The sequence below is a fragment of the Syngnathus acus genome, chromosome 23 (assembly GCF_901709675.1).
Source record: "Syngnathus acus chromosome 23, fSynAcu1.2, whole genome shotgun sequence".
Lineage (NCBI taxonomy): Eukaryota > Metazoa > Chordata > Actinopteri > Syngnathiformes > Syngnathidae > Syngnathus > Syngnathus acus.
Genome location: NC_051107.1, coordinates 6,329,986 through 6,357,936, shown reverse-complemented (window position 1 = coordinate 6,357,936; position 27,951 = coordinate 6,329,986). Strand labels below are relative to the sequence as shown.

At 51.6% G+C, this 27,951-nt stretch overlaps 1 long non-coding RNA gene across 1 annotated transcript; it reads left to right on the top strand.

The window, feature by feature from the left end:
* Positions 1-973: 973 nt before the first annotated feature.
* On the top strand, positions 974-27,746 carry LOC119117337. Its single transcript, XR_005096498.1, has 4 exons — positions 974-1,140; positions 1,639-1,694; positions 8,748-8,834; positions 27,488-27,746. It is a non-coding gene; the product is annotated as an uncharacterized LOC119117337 (long non-coding RNA).
* The last annotated feature ends 205 nt before the right edge of the window (positions 27,747-27,951 follow it).

Here is a 27,951-nt window from a genome sequence, read left to right as displayed (position 1 = left end):
GCCGAGGCAGGTGCCCGGCTCCAACGGCGGGTCCTCCATGTGGACTAACTGGTTGGGAGGGGGGGGGGGGGGCGGGGGGCTGTTCATTGCCTCCATTGTGTTTGCATTGCAGCCGACTAGCTCAGTCACTCTCGGCTGCTCGGCCATGTCAGCGCAAAGCGGCTTCTTTCTTCCCGCCCCGCTCGCCTTTTGGCTTTTCCCAGCTTACACGCCAAAGTTGACATTTTGTTTCATTTGTTGGCAAAGAGGACAAATCCAAAAAGTTGCTTGGCAGCAGAAAGTGGCCTTTGTGTAAACTCAATTCAACTGTTGTGCTTGTTGGGCCAGATGGAGGGGGGGGGGGGGGGCAACATAATGTCATGTGGGGGCGGTGTGTCCCGGGGGCAGGTGAGCCAAAGGGCGGTTGAAGATGAAGGCGAAGACTCGGGTGACCAGTTTTACCTGGATACGCCTGGAGCCCGCCCGGACACGCCGCAGCGAGCGCAACGAGCGGAGCGAGCGCAGCGGCCCCCGGGCGAGGAAAGAGAGGCAAGGCCGCCATCAATCTTCTTCTTCTACCTCACGTCGTCATCCTGCTCTCCACTTTACCACATCCCTCATATTTCACAGTCGTCCTCATCTCGTGCTGCTCAGACTGAACTCGATTGTCAGCCATGAGGTTCAATGTGGGAGTCAGTACAGATATTTGTTTTAGGGTGTAAAAGTCAAAAGTGAAATATTAAAACGTATACATTAAAAATATACTTAAGTGCAATCACTTTGTTCAAGCAAAAATATTGCTTCCATCGTAGCCTGAAGTCTCACAATCAGATCAAATCCAAACATACAGCCTTCAAAATATTATTTGCATGCATGATATAAATAAAGTCACCTTAAATAAAGCATCTGTGCTCGTTTTAATTAAAAAAATAAAATAAAATAACCCTGGACAATCAACAGAAGGCTAAACGAGCGAACCCGAACCGCAAATCAAGCGAAGAAGAATTTTGACCAATCACAGCGCCCAGTACGATCCCAGCAAGCGAAGAAGGATTTTGACCAATCACTGTGCCCGATATCATCTAATCAAGCAAAGAAGAATTCTGACCAATCACAGCGCTTGATGCAATCCCATCCATAAGTGTCACTCGATCGCAACAGGTGAGTATTGTTTTTTTTTGTGCCGGCGTTATGGACACGTTTTGCCTCACGTCGTGCTTGAAAAAAGTTACCTAAAGTACCCTAACCCGATGCCCAATGACTATCCGTGTGTTTAGTATGAACGCCACTAAATGGAGACTTTGTGAGGCCATAAATCACGCGTGTTGACACGCCACTGAAGAAGCGAGCGAGCGAGCGGCGAGGCCACTTTAGAGGATTTGCACCTTGACAATGGGAAGAGCTGTAATCCTAGACGTCGGCGCCTCCTTCCCTGGGGGCATAAAACATATTTGCCGCGTCATATAACATATTTGCCGCGTCATATAACATATTTGCCGCGTCATATAACATATTTGCCGCATTGAAATGTGACTTCCCTTGGGTCACAATGGCCGCGTGTGTACATCTCGCGAGGTACTGCGTGATCTGGAGTACAGTGCTCTTAAAAATTACAAATGAAAACAAATCACACCAAATATGCTTTTTCTCTCTCTGCAGTGGCGCTCGGGTTCGTTTCGGACGCGATGCACCGCATTGATGAGCTGCTTGTTGACGTAAGTATAGCCTGTTATTGAAATCTGTGCAAAATAATGACCTGCAAAAATGTATTGAAAAAAGAGCCCAGATGTTTACCATATTATATACGTATATCTTTATGAATCACCTTTATATGATATGTGTCTCTTTATTCTGTATTGTTGCAATTTTGCTAGTCGAGTTTTTGTTCCAAGGTTTTGAATCTGAGCAGAAGCATTAAATTGGGCTAGCGTACTTCCTTGACACCGATGGCTTTGCTCCAGAAACATCGACTGGCGAGTTTTGCGCGTAAAGTTTTCCGTGCCTTGCGATGATGCCGCCGTGGACAAGTTTGCTTCCCGCCGCCTGGTCCTCGCTTGAGCGCTCCGCTGTGACCGGCGGGGGGCGGGGTCCGGCCGGGGGCAGCCCATGAAGGGCGTCGATTGTTGCCAAGCCAGGCGGGGCTGGGTGAGTTGGGGGCGGGGGGGTCCTCCGGAGCACCTGGCCATCTGGACATTACATCCCCCTGAGCCGTAATGGATGCCCCCCGCCGTCCCCCGTGCTTCAACCCCGAGCTGAAGACCCGTAATGGACACCCCGCCCTTGCCCCCCAAATCGAGCCCCTCTCGGGACCTCCGTTTTGGGAGGTAGCGCCACCGCATAATAGCTTTCATTTAAAGCTCCATTGATGGCGATAGAGCCTCGGCGCCGGCGGTGGCCTCGGGCTCGGGACTGTTCGGGGCACGCACGAGCTCCAAGCCGATCACTGCGGCCCCCGCTTTGTGCTGACAGGTGTAAAGGGGGCGTGGCTTTTGCCACAGGTGCGGACGCTTGGCTTCACTGGCCGCATTTTGCAACGAGATTGCATCTGAGGGCCGATGCAGTCATTCGAACGAGCGGGGGGGGGTATGCGGGCGTTAACATGTGCGCTCCAATACAAGCTGAATTCTTTTGTTCTTTCTGCTGCGGGGCTCCTGAGAACATTAACGCTCATTAGGGCCCCGAGCGTGCACTGCAAAGGCTTTCTTCCCGTTGCCTCGGGCGAGCTGTCGTTATTCTCCGACCAAATAAAGCAAGCGGCGTTTGAAAGTTAGCAAAGTTAGCTTGCTTGCGCAAATTCAGAACTTGCTGGGTGTGGGAGGGAGCTCACAAAAAACATTTCTAGAGTCCTTTAGTTCTTCCACATTTTTTCCTGATTGCTCCCAAAATTGAAGCACTTGCGTCCTTCCGTTCTTTTTGTGAACCACAAACGCGCGCACAAACACACACACACACACACACACACACACCATCGGAGTGCACGTGTGTGCGAAATACGTGCAAGGTGAGTCATGCCCGAAAGTCAGAGCGAAAGGTGAATCAGAGTGCAGGGGGGCGGGGTGGCAGTTTTCTGGGGGCAACTTTCATCACATATCCGTTTGTTTTGTTTACCCATCTGATTGCGGCCTTTGATTGGCCGGCATGGCGCGGTGCGAGCACGCGGCACCGATTGCCGCCTGTGCGTTTTTGGGACAACGTTGACATAGCACGCGCATTCCTCAAGTGGCGCAACGCAATAGGCAAGATTTGACTTGATCTCGTCGGGCTTGCGCTGCCCTCGTGAACCGCTTTTTGCCTCTGGTGCATCTTTTACACGCCTCGTGCAACTTTCCCCGGCTCACATTATGAATGAATGCCAAATTTAATTTCATTTTTAATTAGGTTTTTAAAATTGTTTCCTCATCTGATTGCTCTGGCCCATTAGCTTTTCTTAAAAGTCAAACGGCATCATCCATCCAAATAGGATGACATCATGGAATGATGTCACAGCCTTCCGTGTGCTGGTTTGAGGGCCTCCGCAAAGCTCGGAACGCGCTTCTCGGGAAAGCGGCCGCAACTCCAGCTGACGTTTGGAAGAATGTTTGCGTCTTTTTTGTGGCTCTGGTTGCGCTTTGGCAGGCAGAACAGGTCCAAACTGGTTTGGCTCTTCGTATCTGTCTGCAAATATGCGGAAAATGCCAAGCGTATTTTTTCAATTGAATCAAAAATAGTCCAAGCTGTTTTTGTCCTGTAAAGCTGACACCCAAAAGAAAAGAAAACCGAGTAAGGAGACAATTGACGGCCAAAACAAAAAGTAACCTGAATCGAAGAAGAAAAGAATCCAAATCATCCATAATTGAAAACAAAAGCAATAAGGCCGCCTTTGATAAAGATCGGCCGTCATTGTGCAGCCGGCCGGCGTAATTGTATCATTAGCCCGAGCTAATCGGCGCCATCCGACGCTAATCGAGGCCACGGCGGGGCACGCGATCCCTTTCCGCCGGTGTCGCCTTCCGCAATCGAATTTGGCTCACGCGCGACCCTCCACGCCAGCCGCCTGACCTCCGAGCCGCCATTGCAGCCGGCCGCGATGGTTTCCCGCTGGACCGCTTTCCCGGTGCCAGCTCATCGACGCCTCCTCGATCTGTTCATTGGTCCAATTGCTCTCCCGAGAGTACTCGGTGGGAAGACGAAGGAGGGAGGGAGGGGGGGCTGGTGTTGTGGGCCCGCCGCTCTAATTGGAACACAACCGGGCTTACACGGCGGTCCGGGCTTCCTCGTACCTAAAAAGTTTTTGCGGCCGTGCCTTAAATAAGTGGGTCACCTCCAACCATCCTGTCCCGTTTTGGAGGGGCTGATTGGCGGGCGGGCGGGCGGGCGTCCCCCGCGGCTCGGGTTTGTATCGGAGCGCATTCAGAAGTCCCTGAGGAGTGGCGCCGGCCCCCCTTTTGGTGCCGCTCGCAGGTCCTAACGGGAATAGAAAACAAATTAATTGCCCCTGTTAGATCACTCAGGCGCTCACCCGGGGGACCAATGTGCTTATCACGCACACACACACACACACACACACACACGTTCCTGCGCTGCACATTCTCCCCATCTGTTGCAGCCCCCCCGCACTAATTAGGGAGCTCGCTCGCTCGCTCGCTCTGTCTGTCCCGTCTCCATCTGCTGGCCCACAATGCGTTCATGCCACCGGGCCGGGCATGGCCGGGCCTTTACGACCTCTGGCTCGGCTGGGCTCGGCTCGGACTGCCCGCTTTATTGCCTCTCGGGAGGGCTGCGCATTGAGCGGACAAAAAGCACAACAAGCCTGATTGATTGTTTCATTGATTAAGAGCCGTGTGGTCCTGAGTTAGTACGGCCGGCCCAGCCCAGCGTGTGAGGCTGTGCCGGATTTGTTTGCAAATTTGCTCTGGCATCTGAAATGTTTGCCGAAAAGTGCTCGCTTGCTCTCGGGACGGCTCCTCACATTTGAAATGTGGAGTGGGCTTGGCCCAGCCCGGCACGGCCCTGCCCGTCAAGAGTATAATGACACCAAAGCCCGGTCCCGTTGTTCCTTTGTAGCCCCGCTGTGGGTGCAATTGACTTCTTGACCTGCTGCTGCTTTAGACGGCCCTTGTCAGCTTACCTTGGCCAAAGTCTGCTCCCAAGTGTCCCCAAAAAAAAATCAAATAAATAACGGAAGCGACAGTCATAAAAACGTTTTTCCAATTACAGTCTAAGAAAAAAACGGAATCTAACCAAAATAAAACGCCGACCCAGCAAAAGGGTTACTCGGAAACCAAAAGAGAACATTCCCATTTTTTTGTTGCCTTTTTATTTGGCTTTTGTTCTAAACCTTCAATTGTTCTTGCAATTTGGTGATTAGGATCATCACGTTGTCCCTCCTGTCGCTCTTTCTTCGGCCCCCAGCGGGACTAAACTAACTTGGCCCTCCCAAGCTTTAGCAATGCAAATGTGTGTGCGGGCCCCCGGGGGGGCTAACGTAGCCCTGTAATTAGGGTTTGTGTGTTGTGGCCTGAGGTGCCAGCGTGTTAATCAAAGACATTCTTGTGCAACCAGTGAAAAGGGCCAGCCGGACCAAAAGTGCCGGCCCCGCCCCTTGGTGGACGCTCTGCCAGACTTCCACGGCACATCCGAGCTTCCCGCCCGCCTCCTTCCCCTCTTAATGAGCGTGATTATCAATCCAAACAATAATTGGGGCCACTTCCTGTCTGCGGCTGACGGACACGCCGGCCACTTCCTGTTTCCTCAGCGCCGCCATCACTTGATGACGCGGTTGTTTTGCTTTTCGACTCATCCTCCCTTTTGATTTGAGTTTTTTTTTTTTTTTTTAAAAACTGACCCTTGTAACGCGAGCGCGCTTGGGATACGTGGGAAAAAAAAGAGCCGAGGTGGGCGCTGCCGCTTTTCTTGATTGCAAAACAGCAAACGCGCCGGCACGGCCGTTTTTCTGTCAGCCTGAGAACCAAAACAAAACGAGCCGCCTCGGCCTCCTTTCTCACACCTCGTGTCTTGTTGACACTCCAAACGGGCCACGCTGAGCAAGCGGCCCGCACGGGCCCAACTGCCACGCCGGCGACCTCGGAACCGGTTTGCCGTCGGGCGTGAGAACCCCACGTGCGGCCATTTTGTCTGTTGCCGGAGTCAACCGAGCGAGACTTTCTTTCTTTCGCTCAAATCAAACACGAGCTCGCTTTCTGTGAAAGTCGTTCAACGCAGAAGCCAAAAATTGCTCCAAAAAAAAAAAAAAAAGTGAGTCAAGTAAATGTCGTTTGTCCGGCGGACGGCTTTTGTCTGACTTGCGTCACTTGGTAGAACAGTCCGGCATGTTGTCTTTGCGTCTGACATGTTTTCTGTCAACACGCTGGTGGTTGTGACCTCACACCTTTCCCGTCAATCACGCGCTAACGCTACCATTAGCATTAGCCTCATGATCCACTCTGAGACGATCCGACGGTGGCGTTACGAATGAGGCCAGATGACGCTCGGATGTTGGAGCTTCCGCTCAAAAGATGTTGGCGTGAGCCATGGAGTACTCGAGTACCTGTGCTCAAATCAACTATTTTGGGCTCTCCGCAACCTTTAAAGGCAGCCCGCCCGCCCGCCCGCTGAAATCCGCGTCAAATGGAAAATTGGTGCATGCGTGTGTGTGTGGCACATCTGTTGGAGATGCGTGGGCACGCAGTGTGTGTGTGTGTGTGAGGGTGTGTAGTTTTGCAACCACCACACCTATTTTTAGTCTTGTCAGCTTAAAGAAACAATGTGAGTGATGGAACAAAAAGGGGGGGGCGCGCCCTCGTGCCACCTTGTACACCGGCGACCGATCACTTCCTCCTTCATCATCTGCGCTCGACGTCACCTTTTCGACGCAAACAGGAAGTGAGTCAAACAACGACAAGCCTTTTTTGGCGCGTAATGGGCATGTTATTCGGAAAACATGTTAGCACGTTAGCTTCTGTCAAGATTTGCTTGTTGTATTTTCAGCTGCCAAGCATCCAAAGCGTCGTTTGCAAGCCGCAACTTCCGTTTGGCACGTCGGCCCCTCCCTCTCCTTGGCGGTGGCAGGAATCTTTTAGAGCACTTGAAAAAGGCCCCTTCCTCAAAAGGAAGTCAGCATTGCCAGCCAAAAAAAAAAAAAAAAAAGCTCGTCGGGAATTTCAATGTAGCATATTTTCTATTTCTATTTATTTATATTTGCAGTTGTGTGAGAAAATGCAAGGGGGGGTGTGTATGTGTGAATAATATCGCTATCAGTCCAGTTCAGGTAAATGAAATATCAACCAGCAAGGACAGGCTGCCGTGCCTCCAAACACCCCCCACCGGTCTCAGCCTCGACGTCCATCAGTAGCGTCGCCCCCACCTTGCCCCCCCTGCAGGTGATAACAGATTAAAGCTATTCCATTTCATGCCTCAGGCTCCCAAATACAATCCATGTGCACGGGGGCTCCTCCGGGGCCCGTGCCCCCCCGCACACCTCCCGGCACCCCCGTCGCTTCTTCGGGCCCTCCTGCCCTGGCGGGTCGCGGCCGCACCAGTCCACTGAGCTAAGCCGCCATTGCGGGAGATGGCTGCGTGTGTGTAATGGGGTTATGTCAGCTTAGATGGGTCTTCTCCTTTTCACTTATTAAACTTGCCAAAGTATCTCTCAAGTATGATTGCGGCCGAGCGAGCACGCGGCCGCAAATGCTTTGGCGGCAGCCCGTTCAGGCAGCAAAAAAAAAAAAAAGACTCGGCATGCTCTTTAGCAACCTTTGCTTGTTTTTTTTTTGCGTCTTGAATTGTGGAAGTGGCTCTGGAGCATAATTGTGACTCAGTGTGAACGTGCGCCCCCCCACCATCCTCTCCCCGCCGCTTCCGACGTCTCGCTCCTTGGAGCCAGGAAGTGTCCGGCGAGCTGATTCGCCCGCCGCCCGCATTCCTGCGCTGGTAGCAGCGGGAGCGTCTGAGAGGGAAATGAGAGAAATCCAAGACACCACGCTTCCTCCGACGCCCCCCCCCCCCCCATCATCCGTGTTGATGGCGGCCTGTTGAGGCGGCAAATTTGTCGCGCATGAATGAAGAGCTTCTCCGTCGGGATGCGTGTTTGATTGATCCCTTTCGACAGCGTCGACGACTTCCTAATCGATTCATCGGTCATTTCGGAATTCAAATGGAAGTCTGAGTCTGCAACCGTTGGACTTAACCAACTCGACGCTACTTCCACGGAATCGGCGACAAACGTACATTTAGCGGCAAAGCCCGGATCATCTGTGATTATTCCTCCTTGAAGAGCGAGCGCTTTTCTCCTTTTTATTGTGCGAGGAAAAAGTTCAGGCGCCACCAAATTTATTTGCAAATGCGCCACTGCGGCTTAGCGCGCAAACGAACATTGATGTCGGATCGGGACGTGGAACCGATTGGAGGGAACGGCAGAGCGGAGATTGCCGCCGCGTATCTGGACGGCGCACACGCGCGACATCGCTAGCGTAGCTGCCGCGTGCTCGGATTAGTGCGCCGTTAGCGTCGCGCCGCCAAACACTTTTCCTAAAATTGTCCACATCCCAAGGACAAATTCAAGCAGAGTCGACGTTTAAAGCCACCTGTTCATCTGGTTCGACAAATTCCATGCTTCCATTATTGCCGCCATCTTGCTGAATTTTTTGGTGTTGTTTTTATCGCTAGCCAAATTTGGCATCTGCAAAAAAAAAAAACAAACAAACATCCCAATCCCGAGGTTTTCTCGACGCGAATGAGAAAACCAAGCCATTAGCATGACGCCCTGCCCCATTTCTTCTTTCCGCTTTCAGATCTCGGCTCCGTCGACGCTGCACGGCGGCGGCGGCCAATTTTCACCAGGACGCGAGAAGAAAGCGAGGGGAGGCGTCGATGAGCAGGTAATGGAGGCTGATGAAAGCGGCAGGGTGAAATGGAGGTGGGAGGGAAAGGGGGGAGGCTCTTGCCCCGACAACGTTTAGCCTTCCTTTGCGCTCTCTGTGCATTTATTTAAACGAGCTCACGGGTAACAAGTTAGCGTGGACGCTATGTTAATTCGCATTCTCCAAACAACCGCCTCGCAGTCAACAAACGGGTCAAAGTTTAAATCCCGCTGCGGCTTCCCCGGTTGAGATAATGAGATGCGAGCCGCCACTTTCGGGTTGCGTGTCTCCAACACTCGTCACAAAATGTTTTTTGCAAATTAGAACAAGCCGCCGAGCCGAGGCACCTGCACACTTGAGACACGCACGCACGCAAACACATTTGCATAAGGCATACACACACACACACATGCTCCCACAACTCCGAAACGCAAACCAGACTGTCGGTTGGTGGTCTGTCCTGTCTATGCGGCGTGTACAGGTGTGTGTGTTTCCGCTCTTCGTTTTCAGCGAACGGCACTTGAAGAGGCGAACTTGTTGCTTGCGCACGTGGATGGAGCAGGTGCACAAAGGCGGCATTAGGAAGTTATTTGTGTCGCCCGTGTTTCAGCGCTGTTTATCGGCGCGGCGACAAAGGCCGGATTAGGCCGCCGTAATCCCTTTCTGGATGTCACCTGTCATCTCGTCCTAATCGCCCGGGAAAACTTGAACCCGGCCGCCGCTATCTCCATCTTGAACGTGCCACACCTGCACGCAACAAAATGGCAGCAAGGCCTGAGTCACCAATAATCCGGCGTCGAAACGGGTGACAGCAGCCTCCTTATCGACCGCATGCATGCATGCATGCGTGCGCATAAATAATAAATTGGATTAAGCAGATTCTTCAATTTTGAGGCCTTTGATCTTAATTTATCTTTCTTCACCTTGACCTATTTTTTTGAAGTTATGTTTAAATCAAGTCACTTTTGTCCGTTCAGCGACGCCCAATTAATTTAGACTCAAATTTAAGACAGTATTTTATTTTTTTCCGTGTGTTTTCCTAAACAGCTCTTTTCATCATTTGGTCTCAAATTGTCGTTTTGGGCGCGCAGACAGGAAGTAGCACTGATGTTTTTTTCTTTTTAATCTGCGGCGGTCATCTCGCGGCGATGATGGATGCGCACGTGCGTAATGCGGAGCGCAGCTGGCCATTAGTCAATTATGAAATTGAATCGTAACAATTATGAGAAGCCATAACGATTAACGCCGCATTTCCTCTTTTCATTCAGCCTTGATGATTTTTGCCTAACTTCCTTATCTCTGCCCCCTCGCCTCGCCCCGTCTTTCCCAAGCCTCGTATTCCAACTTTCCATCACTTTCTCCCGCCTGCTGCACTTCTTTAAAAGTAGATCTCATTAGGCTTGTCTGGGCCCTACATCGCATTAAGCCCTCCTCCCCCCTTCCCCGTCGGTTCTGGTTCTGCCCGGCCTGAGCGGTGATCCGGGCCAGCCACTGAGGAATCTGATAGGGATAAACCAATTTGCGGCGCACACAAACATCCCGGCCGGCAGGCAGGCAGGCGCACGCCCCCGCTCTCGGCCCCCGCCTGGGCGCCCCCGCTCGCTCGCTCGCTCGCCCCCTCCCGCCCCGGCTCCCAGCGCTCGTTTAAGATGACGGTCGGAGAGGCCGGCAATTAAGTTTTAATTAGGTGGGCTAATTATTGCCGGCCAGGAAGTATCAGACGCCAGGATGATTGTTCTCTGGCCTGCGGAGGAGGAGGAGATGGGACCTAATCGCACATATTCACAATGACGTTAACCTTCACTCTCGGAAACTTTTCCATCTTTGCTCTTAATGGGAAAAAAAAAAAAAGATGACTATTTTTTCATCTATTGACATTTTTTGTATTTGAGTGGTTAATCAACACTTAACTCCTGCTCATAGATTTGACATCAAATTTGGAATTCATTTTTTGTCATGCCTTAGCCTCTATTTTTATGCATCTTTTATCAATTGATTTATTTATAGATGAAAAAGAGCATCACGTCCTGTCATTTGAGGAGATGATTTATTTATGACGAGTTTGCTTGTTATTGCACAGACATTTGAGCTCATTTATTTGATTTTCATTTTATATGAGAATTTTCCTTCTTATATTTTGACCTTCATAGAAAAAAAGATTCTTATATATACATACCCCAATATGGGAAAATAGACGAACTATTGGCAACAAAAGTCTCAGTTGGGCCCAATCAGTGAGCAGGGCGGCGCTCAAGGGGGGCCAAGGGGCCGGCCAAAAGCCCCGACACGCAGCAGCGTCCTTATCGGCGCCGAGCTACCCGCTGGCGTCGACCATCAGTGATGACCGGCCGGCCGGCTTCCAATTAAAAAAGCGGAGATGCGCGGCCGCCTGCCAACTCGGGCCGTCTGGTGGCATTCCGCCCGCCCGCATGCTCCCTCCCTCCCTCCCTCCCGTCCAGATAGAGATTGACGGAACGGCCGTGCACGGCCCGATGAGCAAAGCGTGCGGAAGCTCTGAAATGCTGCCAGGCCGCAAAGGAAGCCAAAAAGTGCAATCGCAGTTTCATTCCTTCCTTTTTCTTCGGTTGTTGCCGTGTACTTTACCGCCACCTACAGGATTGGAGTGGAACCGGTTGTTGTCTGGCTGTCGGGGGATTTGAAGGGGGTGGGAGCTTGACGGGATGAGATGAGATGAGTGGTGGTCCTGCGGTGAAAGAGGTGGGCAGTTCATGACCTGGTCAGGAATGCGGCCGCGGCTCCCCGGACTTTGCGCCGGCAGGAAACTCGAAACCGCAAGTAGAAAAGGCCCGTCAGTCACTTCTGCCGGGGAGGCCCGGCCGGCGCTCACACGCGCAGACCGAGTGGAGTCGGGCTCACAAATCCATCTTGGCTTCTTAAGTTCTCACGTTCTGCCGCTACACGTAAGTGGGAGGGGGGCGATGCGCGTGTGTGTGCGTGTCGGGTTTGAGGTCCGCCATGCTGAGATGGGAGCAAACAGAGTTGACAGCTTCCTTCCTCACAGTAAACATTGCAGCGCCACTTAGACACGGGTCAGGGACAAGAACCAAGAAGAAGTCCTACCAGCCTGCCCCTCCACCTCCACAAAAGAAATGTTTGCACCTCTTTGGCTTCGAGCACGAACTGGCCCTCCTTAAGTGATTATCATTATTATTTGTTCAACTGGGCTTTGGAGCACCCAGTCACTTTATTAGGGACACCCAGCTGAAGCAACATTAGACGCACACGTGGTTTGCCTTATTGATGTGTGTGTGTGTGCGTGCGCGCGCAGAAAAGATGTTGACAGCAGCCGATTTTGCGACGGCACTAATCTCACAAGTGTGCGTTTCTCACTTGCTTGCATATCATTACTCATGACACGCACACGCACACACACACACCACAGGCGCACGCACACACACTATTATTGTCTGCAAAAGTACGCACACTTTCATTGGGCTGCGGGATTAAAAGGAAATGAGAGGCAGGCATGAACAAAAGACATTTTTTGTAAGTGTGAGTGTGCCAATGTGTGTGTGTGCGTTTAATGCTGGCAAAACGTCAGGCAGCCAGCTTAATTTTGCACCCCCCTTTAACACTCAGCCCCCTTCCTCCCTCCCTCCCTCCCTCCCTCTCTCTTTCCCCGAGTTTGGCCAGCACACTAAAACAGGTAAAACATGCACACGCCTTCTTAATGTGCTGCAGCAAAAACCACAGTGGCTGCGAATGTGCGTGCGTGTGTGTTCAGTTACACGCTGGAGAGGGTTGCTATGGCAGAACAAGGGGGAACATGTCTCCATGCAGCCAGGTGCCACCAACAGTTTTGGTGTGGCTCCAATTTGGTGGCATTGTGTTCTGCTGCTGCTGCTATGCGTGTTTGTTAGCTCGGCTTTTTGCTAGAGGACTCGTCCCATGTCTCCAGCTGTCCATGGCTTCTTTTTTTTTGGAGGGGGGGAGGTCTCTGGGCATTTTCACCATCTCCACTTTAGCCTTTTTCTTGACGGAAAAGAACTTCTCACCGACACGTCTCGATAATTAAGATGGAAGGCTCTGGTCCAACTTGAGGTGACGCGCTCAAGCGCGGACACTCGCTCCGCGATGGCAAATGAAAGCGAATTCCCGCCGGCGCCGGAACGTAATGACTCGGCCTGCCGAGCCGAGACGGACGCCGCGCGTCTCCCGAGGTGTCGGCCTTGAGAGAAAAGGTGCCGGCGGGCCGAGGTTTCTTATCCAAATGAACGATGGCGCCCTTTCAAAAGATCTTTCTTCTTTGCGGCCCGCTCCCAACCTTTCTGGCGCCTGCTATCTGGCAGCGCCCGTTCGGCTATTCATCTATTCCCGGCGCCGCCTCGCGCGGGCCGGCCGGCCGGGCCCTCTTTTCACCGAGCCCCCGCTCCCCCCGCCTGGCGTCTCGCTAGGGGAGCTCATTCTTAGCCGCACAAAAAACGTCCGTCACGGATTGCCTCGCCGCCGTCCGCCTGCGAATTAGCCGTGTGATTACACTGAGCTCCGGTCGGCGCTCGGATTAGCGCCGGCTCCCGCTCGGGCCCCTCCGGTTTTGGAGAAGCCCGGCGGGGACCGGGCGGCGAGAGCGCGGCGACGGGCGACGGGGAAAGGCCAGCCAGATGGCGAGCCTGCCAGGAAGCCGCCGCGAGGAGGACCTCGGGGATCCCGTTTCGGAGACGCCGGTCGATCCTTCCCGGAGCTCGATTCGGTCTTTGTTTACGTCTCGCCGTGGCAAAATGTCAGAGCGCAAAGGCCTCATCTCTGCACGCCGGCCGGGGAATCTTCTCCATTTGAACCCTGAAGGCACCGCTCGAGGCTAAATTGTTATCAGCAAATGATGGCAGAGTCCTTCAGCAAGTTAGCTAGCTAGCGCTTAGCTCTGAACAAAAATGAATGTGTTTGTTTCCCCTCAAACTCATTTCCTGATTGGAAAGAACCTTTTCCAGGCCCGAGGGGGGTAAAGCAACAGGTGTCGCGAGCACGGATTGCGGGAGGCCGCCTCGAAATCCAGCCGTAAAAAGAAAAGCCAGTCGTAAAGCCAAAAGCGGCCATTATTAAGCTTTGCTGCGCTGGCGTACAATAAAGATAGCCACTTATGACCGAGACCTGTTTATCTTCTTTTTTTAACGCCTGAGCGCGTGTCCGTTGATTAGCTTGCACAATTTGATTTTTGTGAAATCTAAGCAGAAATATTAACGCTCTGCTCAATAACGGGAGCGATAAGCGGCCGCGCAACGGCCCGTGTAAATCTGAAGACGTGCACGGCCGTTATCTTGTCGTCCTCCTTCCCTCCTGGCTTCTCTCTTCTTTTTTTTGTTTTCTCCCCTTCTCCTAGCCTCCCTCCCTCCCTCCCTCCCTCCCGGTGTCTCATAGCAGCAGCAGCGACGACGGTCGGTCGGTCGGCCGGCACGGCGTCGCCGTCGTCCGTATCGATCGGATGGCTTTTTATCTGGCGTTTCCGCTTCTTGCTGTCCTTTCTCATAAAAAAGCAGATAAGGCCCGCTTCATTAGTGTTTGTCCCGCTGCCTTTTTACGCCGCTTGCTTACTAATAACGCGCATGCACCAACGGGAGGAGATAAGGCGGATGCATTATTTAACACGCTGGACTAATGGGCCAGATTGTGCGGCAACAATTGAATAACATCAGTAGATAAGCGCGAGGCTGGTAAAGGATGGGCCTGCCTCCCGCCTGTGGAAGCAAAGATAGCCCACCGGCCGCAAAATGGCCGCCCGGCGTGAGTATCGACGGGACGGGAGAAGAAACCAGCCGGCGTAATCAATACGGCTGCTGCGTATTCATCTGCTATCTTGGACTTTTCATGCTAATGGCTGCAGTCATCTCCTAAAGTGGCTTTCAAGTGCTTAGAGGGCACCCGATAGCATCTTATCAGCCGGCCGGGACGGGCCGGGACGGGGTACGCCGTGGTGCTCCGCAACCTTCTCGGCCGCACAAAGCTACCGAGGGACTGGACTCGGCTGGCTTCCTTCTTTTGCTTTGTTTTGCTTTTCCGTATCGGCTCAGATCTTGTCCTTCCTGCTTTTCTCCTTGTCCTTTTGCTTCTGTCTTTGACTATCCTTGTTTTCCTCCTCCCCCTGGCTTGGCAGGTGTCCGTGTTCAGGTCCTGGTACCCGATGGGCTGGGTCCACCCTGGCGGGAATTTGAGGGATTCCGCGTTTGGGCGCTGGCAGCGGGCCCGACTCACTGATCCCTTTGGACGCCTTCCGTTGGCTGCCGTCCCTCCCTCCCTCCCTCCCTCCCTCCCTCCCCCTCGCCAGCCTGCGTCTCACGTTCTGGCTTTCCTCTCGTCTCATCAGGGGGATGAAGGTACATCAAACTCTGAGTTGTAAAATGCAAAGGAGCCCACGGGCTGCCTCAAAGGACCCTCAGGCCTTAGATTGGACACCCTTGCTGTAGATTAATAGCGATTAACGTGGAATGGCGCCCCGATGCCTCCCTGGGATGTTTGTCCGCCGCCTTAGGAATTACGCCTCCTCTCCTATTGTCTCGGGAGGCTTTAGCGGCGAGCTGAGTGACGTGTAAAAAGCACCCACACCCCACCCCTCCCTCCCCTAATGAAAATGTTTTAAATCTGTGTGCCCGTATCAACTATTTGGGATTATCCAATATCTTTACAAATACAGCTGATTATCCCATTAAGCTGAACTCTGGCTATAAATAGTTTTAATGCTGATGTAGATTTGTGCGGGCTGCGGAGAGGATAAGTGTTTCTTTTTTCTGATGATTTTTTTTTATTATTATTATTATTATCAGGCCCCCCAATCCCCGGCCGAGCCGAGTCTGTGGAGCGCCTGTGGTCCTTTCTGTGCATGCTGAATATTGGACACTAATACCATTCTGCCTTCATTTCTTTCTTCTTTCTTTTTTTTTTTTTTCCTCCCACGTCTCACCTCCAGAAGAAAAAGTCCAACCGAGGACTCCTTTTATCCGCACTCTCTCTTCTGGCCGCTTCTTCATTCTATTGCATTTATTCATATTCAGCAGTCAATCATTTGTGCGGCTGGCTGGTGTGGCGGCGGCAGGCAGGCAGAGAGAGAAATCCGGAGATTGCAGATGGAAGTGCTATTTTTTTTTTCATGTTCTTATCCTCGCGCATTTGAAGCGGCGATGTGGAAAAGCGCTGGGAGCACCGCTTTACACAGCGGCGCCTCTCCCCCCCCCCCCCCCCCCCCCCTCATCAAAAGCCGCCAATCGGGCCTAAATCAGCATGCAAAATGCCACTCAACCCTGTAGCCTTTATTAAAGTTTGCAGGGACTCAATTTGAGATAGCGATCGTTCCTATTAAAAAGCCAAATGTAAGATAGTTTTTTTTTTTCCCCTCTAAATCTCAGAGTGGAATGGAATTGTTAATCAGCATAGGCTGATGTGATTTCTCTGTCACAAATCCTGCCCTGGGCTCAGTGGCGCTCCAGCTTTACCGTAACTTCGGGCTTAGCAGTCGCCACGGAAACCAGGGGAGGAGGATTCGCATCATGTGTGTGTGTGTGTCTGTAGGTTGTGACAGGGTTGGGGCATGTTGGCTTAGCGCCCCCCCCCCGATCTCCACCAGCCGCCATCGGCTTCCAGATAACGAGACCTTGATTGAAGGGGACGCAAAATGGCTGACCTGTGGTGACCATTTTGTCTTTGGACTCGCTTGTACGCCATGGCGGGCGGCGTGTGAAATTGAGGGTCCTAATAGGATGAGAAGGGGGGCGCTTGGCCCCCATCCTGCCTGGCGCGGCCCGCTGTCGGGAGGCTGAGCCCTTTGTCACCCCCCCCTCCCGTCCAAAATTGTCTGCTTCAGATTCACCACGCAAAACAAATACTCCAAGCTCTCTTGGCCACACCCTGTAAAGGCCCACGTCAACACACGCGTGTGTCCGAATGACACTTGCAATCGTCGCATACCTTCAAAGATGCATATTTGCGCGCACGCACACACCATGTAGCACTGCGGGCATTGGATTCATGCATCACGGGTGAGGTGGCGCGCGCGCGCGGCTAAAGCGAACATTTATTTTCTTAATTATCTCACTGCGCGCCTTTGCAATCAGCGCTTTGACGACCTCGTCCGTTAGGCGAGCGCCGCCGCCTCTCTAATCTCTGGGCGGGTAATTGAATGTGATTTTAATAGCGTGCGTGCGTGTAATCCAAGGCCGTGGTTGTGTGACGCTGGCGCCTTGTTTTGCCGCGTTTGTAGTGACGCACGTTGCTAGCTTAGCATTTAGCAATCGAACCTCAGCTCCGGTCTGGATGGTTCCAGCTCGCCGCCATTTTGTGACATGGTCCGTCACACGATTATCTTTGTGTTGAATCAAGTTCAGACATTTCAAACATCGCCTTTGGATGACAAATTCAACAGATGAATGGGCTCGCGTCCGTTTTGCGACTGAGCCGTATTCCAAAGCGATCCGTCCTAATGGATTTTTGTTGTTGTTTATTTACGCACGGTCGCAGCGTTTCTAATGTTTGGCTTTAGCGAAGGCGTGCGTGTGTGTTTTAGCGGCGCGGCGCTCCCACGGCGCAGCTTTTGTCTCCGCTCGGAGGGCAAACACGCACTCGCGACTCTCTTTGGGCGCATTTCCTCCCTGCGATGATATGTTTACCAAATACCTGTTTAGAATGCGACGCCAGCGATGGCGGCGGCGCGCTCGCTCCCCTCCGGCCCCCGCCGTAAATGTGGGGGTATTATTTGTCAGGCCTGGCAGTGTCTCCAGGCTGCTTCAGAGAGATACAAGGAGGCGAGTGATAAGGAGAGCATCAGAAGGGCAGTTAATTGCCTGCAGTCTCCGGGAGCCGGGGAATATTTAAAATCTATGGGATTAAAGGCAGATTAAAAAGTGCAGAAGCAGTGGGCCCAATGGCGCTTAAAGATTGCAATCAGCAAGGGTAATGGGAGGGGGAGGAGGGGAGGGGGCTGGGAAAACACCAAGCAATGGAGGAGGGGGGGTGGCAGATAGGAAATTTCAACGCCCCGGGTTCCATCTTGTAAGCACGATTCATCTACGTGTAAATCGTTTTTTTTTCTTCCCCCCCCCCTGCTCCTCGTCGGAGGCCGGCGACGCGCAGCTCGTCGTTCTTATCGCGCCATCGGCGAATTAAAAAAGCGCCGCTTACTGCTGCTGGGATTAACCATTTGAAGAAAAAAATGACTAATCAAAAAAGGCCACGCTGGGAAAAAAAAAAAAAAAAAAAAGTCAAGTCAGACAAGCTAAACAGCATTAACGCTAATGAGTTTATCTTTTTTGAGGAAAAAGCAAGATCCTGAATCTTAATCCCGTTAATGACCACACCCCAAAAAAACTGAGATGGTAATTTTTTTTTAAAATCCGCAATTGTTTATAATCGAATTTACAGGCGGCGTCATCCAAATCAGATGCAAAAATTTCCAAAACATTTTGCCGCCGTCATCTCTTCCGCCCTTTGGAGAGGTTTGCCTTTGGTGGAAAGATTAGCCTTATAAATTATGCACGGCGGTAATCCGAGGCGGCGATAGAATCTGCGACGGGGGGGGGGGGGGCGCAATTGCCGTCGCTATAAATATGAAACAGATGTTGGTGACATTTGAAGAAAGTCCAATCGGACCCCGCCCAACGTCGCCATCACGACCCGCTGTCTAATCCCTCACGCAGATGATTGACTTTCTGTACCAATCGCCGATAACGGGGAAAATGAAAATCCAGTAAATGCTTTGAGATCCAATTTTTCTTTTTTTTTTGCGCACATGTAAATCGAGTTCCTTTCACGTGAAGTCGCAGCACCTTGTCGAAGAAAAAGCCTGGACTCGGCTGGAGTTCTACCTGGCCCAGCTGCTGGCTCCTCTTCCGGCCTCATGCTTTTTCTTTTTATGATCTTTTTTTTCCGGACGTAATCTATTCAGTGCGTGCGTGTGTGTGTTGGCCTGTCAGTCAGAAAGGAACTGGAGGTCTTATCTCTTCAGCACACGGGACCCCTAACCTAACCTCTTCTTCCTCCTCATCCTCCTCATCCTCACTCCCAGTGTGTGCGTGTGTGTGTTACGTTTTGCGAGTGTAGACGGTCACGTGGTTTGGCGTGCGAGATGGAGACGCGCACGCACAGGTAGCCATCCCACCCCTGAGGCTGCAGGGTTACCATGGCAACGGGCGCCCGCGTGGTTGAATGACACGTCGCTTCGATTTATGAGGTCATCTGCCGTATCTTGCGCACGCACGCATGCACGCAGGTGAGGTTCTATAGGTTTACGCAGGTTTAAGGCAGCATCATGCAGATGATGCACACACACACACAGACACACAAAAGAGCAGTGAGATAAGCCGTAATTAGACAAGGGGAGGGCGACAATTAACCTGCCACCTCCCACAACAGCAACACTCTCTCACACACACACACACAGGCTCCCTCGGGCCACAGCGGCGTGATGACAATGTGGCGTGGATTCGGTGGCCGCTCGCGTGTGCGTGCGTGCGTGCGTGTTGACAGCGTACCGCATTAAGGGGTTTTAAAATGTTTGTTTGCCAGCAGTCTTGGCTTGCGTGTGTTTGTGTGTACATACACGTACGTGTGTGTTTATGTGGATACAAGATGTCCGCTCCTGCCAGGTGAAAGAACGGCGTGTCTTCATCATGCAAAATGCTGCTTTGATTGATTATGAAACTTTTGCTTTTTGGGACCAGCGTGTGTTCGTCACGCTTGTCAGTGGTTTGAATGATTGCGGCAACACTCCAAAGGCACATTTTGAGGTGTGTTCATCTGCGCGGAAGCTATTGTTTACATTTCGGCAATACCATGCGATACATGACCTTCTCAATCGGGCCCCACAAAATCACAATTCATGTCGAACCCGATTACGGTGACTTTTCACTTTGGGGTGTGCTGACTTTTGCTACCAGCTCCAATTTGAAAGGTGAAAATGGCGCTTGGGGGAAAGTCGCTGACTGCGGCATTTTGTGGACAAGCAAAGTTTGCCGGCAGGTGCTTTTTTCTTCTTTTGACTTTGTGTCTGCGAGCGCAAGTCAGAACGTTTGAAGCCTTCTCATCCTCGTCCCCTCCCAGTAAAACAAACATTTGACGGCTTTTGTGGGAGCTGTCGCAAAGGTTTTGTAGCCGTTCGACGCGGCGGCGGCGGCGATGGTGGCGGCGGCGGATCTCTCGGCGTAATCACCTTGACACCCGTCAAGCGGCGTGGTGAAACAATACTCGCAAAATATTGGCGAACGCACATCAAGCGGCTTAGAGGCGACGCCGCCTCGGCCGTGACGCTGATTTGCACTTTCATGCAAATAAGCGCTTTGTAGTCTTGCCTTGAAAAGCTCTTATTAAATCTTACTTTGCATTATTTGCCCGTTCCGATGGGGGAGGGGGAGAGGGGGGGTAAATCTATCAAAGGCTTCACAATTCAATAAGTTGTTTTTTTTTTCTTGTTCTTCTTATTTATTCCAATTTTTAATTAACTTTGGAAGACGTTTGAGGCAGGGCAGCGAGCGAGCGAGCGAGGGAGCGAGGGCTTTGCGACTCCTTCAGATCGTCTTTGCTCCTCCGCGAGGCGGGAAGGTGAACTTTTGAGTTGTTGAACTGATTCATCGACCAAACTACTGTGACACCTGAGAATGCTTTTAAAAAAAATAAATAAAAATGTCTATTTTTTTTAATTCAGATTTGTATTTTTTAGACTGCTTTTAAATTGTGAAAAAAACAAGCCAAATATCTTCATTTACAAGATATCAAGGGTTGAAAACATCGGCGGCCGTCAGCTTGTAAAAGTTCTAAAACAACAAATCAAAGTGTAGCACCTTGTCACGAGCTGAAGTGAGCGATGGACCGCCGAGTCAAACAAGAACCAGCGCCGGCCGCGCTATTTTTAACTTTTAACGACGAGACCCTCCGGGATTTGGGGCTTCTGGGCTGACTCCACACTCCCCCATTTATTTATTTATTTTTTCCGCCAAAGAGAAAATTCTTGTCCCCAACACCGATAACAGCGAGCGCGCTGGCTCGGAGGCCGGCGGAATGAATATGAATGGCGGCGGATGCGGGGCAACGCCGGTCCCGCCGGGCGTCCTCCCTTCCCTAGCAAGCGAAATGCGGCGCTAATGTATGCTAATGCTATGTAAACACGGCCTGATCTCAGCGCCAGACGAGATTGACGCGCAAAGCCCAACGAGTCGCCCGTGAGCGCATTGAGACGCCTTGACGCTCGCTCGCTCTTCTTCTTGGCGGAGACGACGGCGTCCGTGCAAACCAATAGCTAGAATTATTATTTTTTTAAATATTGACACAAAATTGGGGGGAGAAAAAAAATCCAAATAGCCATCCATGTTGTTTTCTTTGGAAGAATCCAACAAGTTGATGAGTGCAAGTGCACGAGGCAGGTGGCTGCTCACCTGCACTTGACACCCGTCAGGGAGTTATCTCACTGCGCGTGCGTGCGTGCGTGCATGCGCATGTGTGTGCGTGCCGTTTATCAGTTAAGCCCCAAACAGGGAAAGTTCATCTTCTGTGTAGATGCTATCTGGCCGTGTTGACAGCCGCGAGTCTCGGCTAAGCTGCTGTGCTGAGCGCATGACAAGAGCCCGCCGCCACCACCGCCGCGTTGTGCATTTTTTTTTTTTTGTCTTTTTCTTTTACACCCTCTTGCAATTAATCAGCGCACCAAGTGCGGAATACCAAACACGAATTTCCGAGCGGACCGACCGGTCGGACCGGCCGACGTTGATGTAACAGACGTAAGTGTTTTTTACTTGGCAAGTTAAACGTCCATTGCACTTCAAATATAAATTGGCGCACCCTCAACAAAAGACAAATACGATACATTAATTCTGACACTAATGATGATGCCAAACCGCCAGGATACTTTTCAACATGCCGACACGGTTGGCGCACCCTCTCTTCCTGTCCCGAACGCACCCGCGCTCCTCCGCGCACACTGTAGAGAAAAAAAAAAAAGCTCAGTTCATTCAGTTAGCAAAGCTAAAACAAAGCCATTGTGCCAAAAGTGCCATTCCGCTTGAATCTGGCAACCCCTGGAGGGCGCACCCACCACCATCTTATTATACGCCCCAAGTAACCGTCTGGCCGGGACGCATGAATGCATGCGCACAAGCGCACCCCTTCTCCTCAGCCGGGGGGGTAACCCTTCTCGCTAATGCTCCAATTAGGCTAATGGGAGGCGGCGAACGATGGCCGAGGCCCGACGCCGGACGCCGTCGGGAGCGGTGGCGACCTTCCGCTCACGTCCAAGTGCCCTGGTGTGTGCGTGCGTGTGTCATTTAAGTGTGCAAAAATGCACTGGCAGTGTTTTTCCGGCCTAAGAGGCTTAGCGCACTACCTCCATCCGCCACCCGGATATTTCATTCCTCTCCGCTTAAAGTCGCTCTCGCTTAAGGAAGGAAAGAAAGAAAGAAAATAACACGACGCAGCAGATTTGGCTGCCCCCCCCACCCCGCCCTTCCACTTCAGCTTCAAACCAGCATATCCAATTTCAATTAGCTTATCTTTGCCACCTTTGTCTGCCGTTGGAGGCCGTCACCATGTCAGTCCACCATGTTGGATGGTGAAGGGGCGGGGGACGCTTCCAGGGGGAACTCCGCATCCAAACAGTGTTCAACCAAAAGCCATGTTGCCACTGAGTGCGTTTGTGATTGTGTGTTGCTCTTTCTGTGTGCGTGTACATGTTTGCGTGTGACTGCTGAAGTGTGTGTACATGTGTGTGGATGTGTGTCGCTTGGTTCTTGTCTTCTGGCGCTGCAGCGTTTGTTTGAAATGAAAATTCCCGAATGTTTGAGGGATTACAGCGGATTGGCAGCGAGCTATCTGCACACTTGTCCTGTGTGCGTCTCTCTCTCTGTGTGTGTGTGTTGAAACTAAACAAGAAAAAAGACTGGTCTCACTTTGGCGCCATTGACCTTGCTGGTCTTCTGACTTCTCTTGTGCATGAAGTCCACACACGCACTTTGTTGCAGTTTCATGCTCAGCAATGGCGCAGAAAAAGCGCCGTTTCGCTTCATTGGCCGTGAGAGGACGTGATTGTGTGTGTGTGTGTGGGCGCTGGCGATGTTGTGCTTGTGACAAAGCTGTGGGTCCGACCGGCATGAGAACATAGCAGCGTTTTTTTTGGGTTTTTTCTCGTGCGCGTGTGTGTGAGAAATTCTTCTCCGCTTTGGCGATCTGTTATTTGTCGGCTAAATAGGCGAGTGAGACTTTGAGTTGCGACTGTAAACAGCTCATCAAGCGACTTTGCGCCGCTCGCACTGTTGACCGACTTGACACCTTCCGTCATTGCATTCCATTCCCTGCAGGCCAATTTGTTTCATTTATTTTATTTATTTAGTCTTTTTATTGAATTAGTTTTCATTTTTCTGTATGATTTGCAAATTGTTTCTCTGCGCTCTTCTCCTGGCTCTTAATAGTTGTTGTGTGTCCTCCGATAGAGCTCAGTGCTGCTCCGGCATCTGTTGTGGCACAACACGGTACTGCAACTCTCGATCGGTACTTGCGAAAAGCAATCAAAGAGCACAGCTGAAAAATGTTCGTTCCTCTGCCGGTCGGTCTCGGTCTTTTGTTCTCGGCCTCAACAGCTCTGATGTCACACGTGAAGCAAAACTGTCATCACCTCCACCCTGGAGATTGCAGGAGAAGCTTTTGATTGGGAATTCATTTTATCTCCCGCCGTGTCCAATACGAGCAGCGCCCCCCGCCCCGCGACCGGGCCCCCACCCGGCGGACTCCCCGCGTCCGGCCGCTATCCGCGAGCACGCCGCGCTCATCTCCATTTTAAAAAGTCTGTCCAATTCTCTTTTCACGCCGCCCGCTCTGGCTCTTTGTCCGCGGCGGGATGAAAGGCGACACTCCACAATCGGACGGCGGAACGTCGCTCGGCCCAAAAGTTATCAGCGCGCTGGCTTGTCGCATTTCCATCACTAAAGCCGCCCGCCGAGCGCCGCTGAGCTCTTCAGGACATTTTTCGACATCTTCACACACGAGCTTTGCTCCAGCTTGACACCAAATGGTTCCGACCCGCTCATAGATTGCCTGTTTTTGTTTATTTGCTGGGGTGGGATCAGGTCGTTTTTTATTTTTATTTTTATTTTTTAATGGCAGCCCATTTAGGCAGAAATTGGGCATTTTCTCACCTAACTACTAATTCCAGAATTAAAGTAAGTGACTACAGCCACGGGAGTTCCCCCCCCCCCCCCCAAACCCGCGCACTTTTCTAATGCTAATGCTGCTAATACGCCGAGCGTGCGTCCCCGTAAAGAAAAGAGCTGGATAACAAAGAGCACGATAAGTTGTGCGACAACTCAACAAAAAGTCCAAGTTAAAGCCCCGGAAGGGGGGGGGGGGGTGAGCGCTACACGAAATGGAAGCAAAATCCAAATCCATCCTTCCGTGTGGCGCCTTTTGTCCGGCATATTTTCCATATTTCTTCTGATCACATTTGTTGTTGTTGTGGAGCGAGGACAACTTTGTGTCATCATGGCGGATTATTGGCAACTCATTACAACGCCGACATCAACTAATGTGTGCGTTATCCGAGCTCCTGCGTGTTCTTGTATGAGCGAGACGTGAGCCTTCAACTTCTCGGATAGCGAGCCCCAAATTTCTCATTGGAATTTTTCTCGCCGCTTTCACGCCGCGGCTTGATCCGTCAAAGGCTCTTCCCGAGGCCTCGGCGGTGGCGGCGCCGCGACACGTCCGCCGAGGTTCAAGCGGATCCTGACGAGGCAGGCGCCTTTTCTCTCTAATTGAATTCTTTATCTTTTTTTTTCTTCTCTCGCTCTTTCACTTTGTGGCTGAAAGAAGTTTCCCCCAAAGTGGCAGGCAGGAAATCACCAAATACGTTTTTTGTGTGGAATATTTTTCGCTCATTATTTTTATTTGGATGAAATATCAGCGGCGACACGCTACAATTTGTGCGCTAATTAGAATGAGTTCTGTCGTTGCTGTTTGAAGAGTTCAAACGGAGAAAAAAAAAAAAGCCTGCTCACTAAGCTTCAACTGTTAATAAGAGTGAAAAAAAAATCATTTGAGAAGGCCCGGCACGTTTTACCATTTGAAAGATACAAATTTTTGTTTTGTGTGAATTTTACGAGACTTTTTGCTTTGCAGTTGAATTTTGCCAGGTCGAATATTCACCTTCTCTCAGTGAATAATTAAGTCACGTGTTTGTCATTTTGCGTATTCGGATGCCTGGATTTTCGCTCGGCAGGTGGCGCCGCCGTGCGCCGAGTTCACGAGACGACGAGTCGTCAAAGTTGAGGCTAATAACTCCGCCGTTGACATTTAACGAGTCCTCGTCTGCGCGTCGGACTTAAGCTCCTCGCCGAGCGCACTTTGAAGTTCATAAAAAGCAACGTGGACGGCGTTGGACGTTGCGGGAGGCGGGGTCTTCACCGTCGCCGCTTTTCCCGCTGCCGCCTTTCATGTGCTCGCTATCTGGAATTAATTGCTTTTTCAAAGGCGCCGGCCAACGTAGCGCACGTTGAAATGGTTTTTTTTTTCCTCCCTCCTGCATTTGTTTACCGTTTTGCACACGCTAATGCTCTTAAGCCGCACTCGACTCATGGGCGGCGCCCTGCGCGCGCAATTCCGCGACGCCGCTTCCGTTTGCAGCCCATCACGCGACCGTTTTCACTCGTTATCGACGGTTCAAACCGTTGGCGAGGCCGGGAAGCAAAAAATGCTTTTTGTCCATTTTTGTGCAAAAGGCGGGCCGATGCGAAGACGAGGCGAGCTGGGCTGGCGCCGCGTACGTCTGCGCGACGCCACTGTCGCTAATGTGTTTATACAAGGACCCTCACATTCCACGCTAAGAGCCTCCGCTAAGGGCCTCTCGCGCACACACAGGCCCATTCTCAAATATCCATTGTGGCATTATTCCATCGCAAGAGGGGGGGGGGGGGCGCTTTGGGTCGGGAGCACATCCATCATCGGCCGGCGGGCCGTCACATTAGCCGGTACAGCTCCGCTCAGCCTTCCTCTTTATGCTAGCCAACGGATAACTGTTCCGTTAGCTAGCCGCCGTTGATCACTTGTTCATCAAATCTGACTATTATGTGCTAGAGTACATGAGGATAAAGCACTGCTTTTGTCTAAATGACAGGGATGGCAACTCCCCGATTCAAACCTTTTGAGCCGCGAGGCGTACATGCTCACCGCTAGGCTAGCGTGCTAATCCGCGCGAGGAAACAAACTGAAAAACGTTTATTTTTCCGTCTTTTTCTAAACGCTTTTCAATAACCCGCCGCCATTGAGCCGTTGTCGCGGCGACAGATGAAATGGCATCTGCGGAGGTGAGCGTAAAAAACCCCAAACAAACAAACAAAAAAAACTGGTGGAGATCCGTCAGCCATTGTGCGCGCTGACACGCTAATCCGCGCAGGTGTTGTCTGGCGGTGTCGGGGCCCTTTTCGGCGACGACGGCTTTCGGGGCGCACGCCACTCTGCGAACGGCGTGTTTTGCCGTCACCTGTCACTTTTACAGCGCCCAGATCCCCTTACAGCGTCTTTGTGTCGCCCGGAGAGCCAGCTCCTTTGGAATGCTAGGTGCCGGTGGAGCTAAAGGGGGGGGCTTGTTGCGGAGCCTGCGAGGTGTCAAGTGGGAGACTTTCTTGTCTTGTAGCGGCGCTGACACGCTAAGAAAGCGTGTCAGACGCTCTTTGCAGGTTTGTTTGTATTTGAGGACGCAGCGAGAGCTTACAAAAAAGAGCCAGCGTGTTTACCTTTTTCCCCCCTCAAAGCGTGTCACACATCAGCCTTATTAAATTTGCAAGCAAAAAGAAAAAGTGTCGTCAAAAGCTTTATCTTGCTCCTTTGTGTCAGGCCGTATCGCGCTGCACCGGGGGCAGGAAAAAAAGAAAAAGAGAAAGATAAACAAGCCCCCCCACACACACACACACAGTTGGATTTGTCGTCGTTTTGTGACAGCCGTCAGAGATGGGTTATTGTCCGCAAGCCAGCGCATCAAAGCGGGCAATTCTTTCTTGAGATGTGATTCTTCTCATCAAGCCGATGACATTTGTTGATGTTTGATGATCGAGTACGAGCCGTCCTTTCACACAATGCAAAGGCGCTACAAAGGGTGGCGCAGCACGTGTGGACAGAAAAGTTTGTTGAGCCTCTTTGTTACAGTATAGACCCCAAATGTGACCAATCCAACTTTTTGTTTATTTGGAAGAAGTCAAGTTGTCCTCAGAGAGCAAATTAGAATGCAAACTTTGTCTTATTCAAAGCGGCAATCCAAGGGCAAAGTTAGAGATCAGTGCTGTGTCAGCGCTGCGCTTAAACCAGCCGCAAAGATTAATCACAGGAAAAAACACACACGCGTGCGTGCGTGCGTGCGTATCTGCCGCTCGCAGCGGTTCAAAGTGTGCCGGCTGGCGCTTGGAAACAGATTAAAAAGTGTCTATGAAGTGATGCATTGCAATTGTCATTGCGACGGTGGGAGCCATCCCTTTTTGCATAAAAATCCTCTCCACCCTTTTTTCTTTTGCCTCGTTGGCGAGATGGAGAAGTCGCTAATCCCGCGCGTGGTCGCATTTGCATCGCTGGCAAATAAACAAAAGGCACGTTTTTTCATACGGATGGGGGGGCGGGGTCAATCGCCAGGGTTAGCTCCGATTGGTGAAAATGTTTTTTCTCGCTGTCAATCAAATAGAAAGTACAGCAATGTCTTTTTTTTATGATAGGAGGAAGAGGAGGAGGAGGAAGAGGAGGGGGGCGGAGGTGAGTACAAGCGAGGACCCGCCAAGAACAGATTAGCGTAGCCGAGATAGCCCGCTGGGATCGATGCAACTTATCTGCCGCGCCGGTCCGGCTTTGTTGATGACACCTGAAGCTTGCGCATCCGGCTCACCTTTGTCCCGCTTCGCCGCGCCAGGAATGCCAAGCACGATGACGAGCAACGGCAAACTCGTGTCCCAAGTATGCGCGACGGTCGCGAGTCGCACCAGCCGGCCGGCGGAACCGGTTCGAAAAATTTCCCGCCGCGCCGTGACGTGTGCCAAGTTTGGCCAGAAAGTTTGTCCGACGCCTCTTCCAAAGTTGAAGCGTCAAGATTAAAAAAAAAAAAGTGCGCCTTGTCTTTGGTCCTAAACGGAGCCGCTAATTGGAGGCTTTGGACGGGAAGCAGCGAAACAAAGCGCAGATGTAA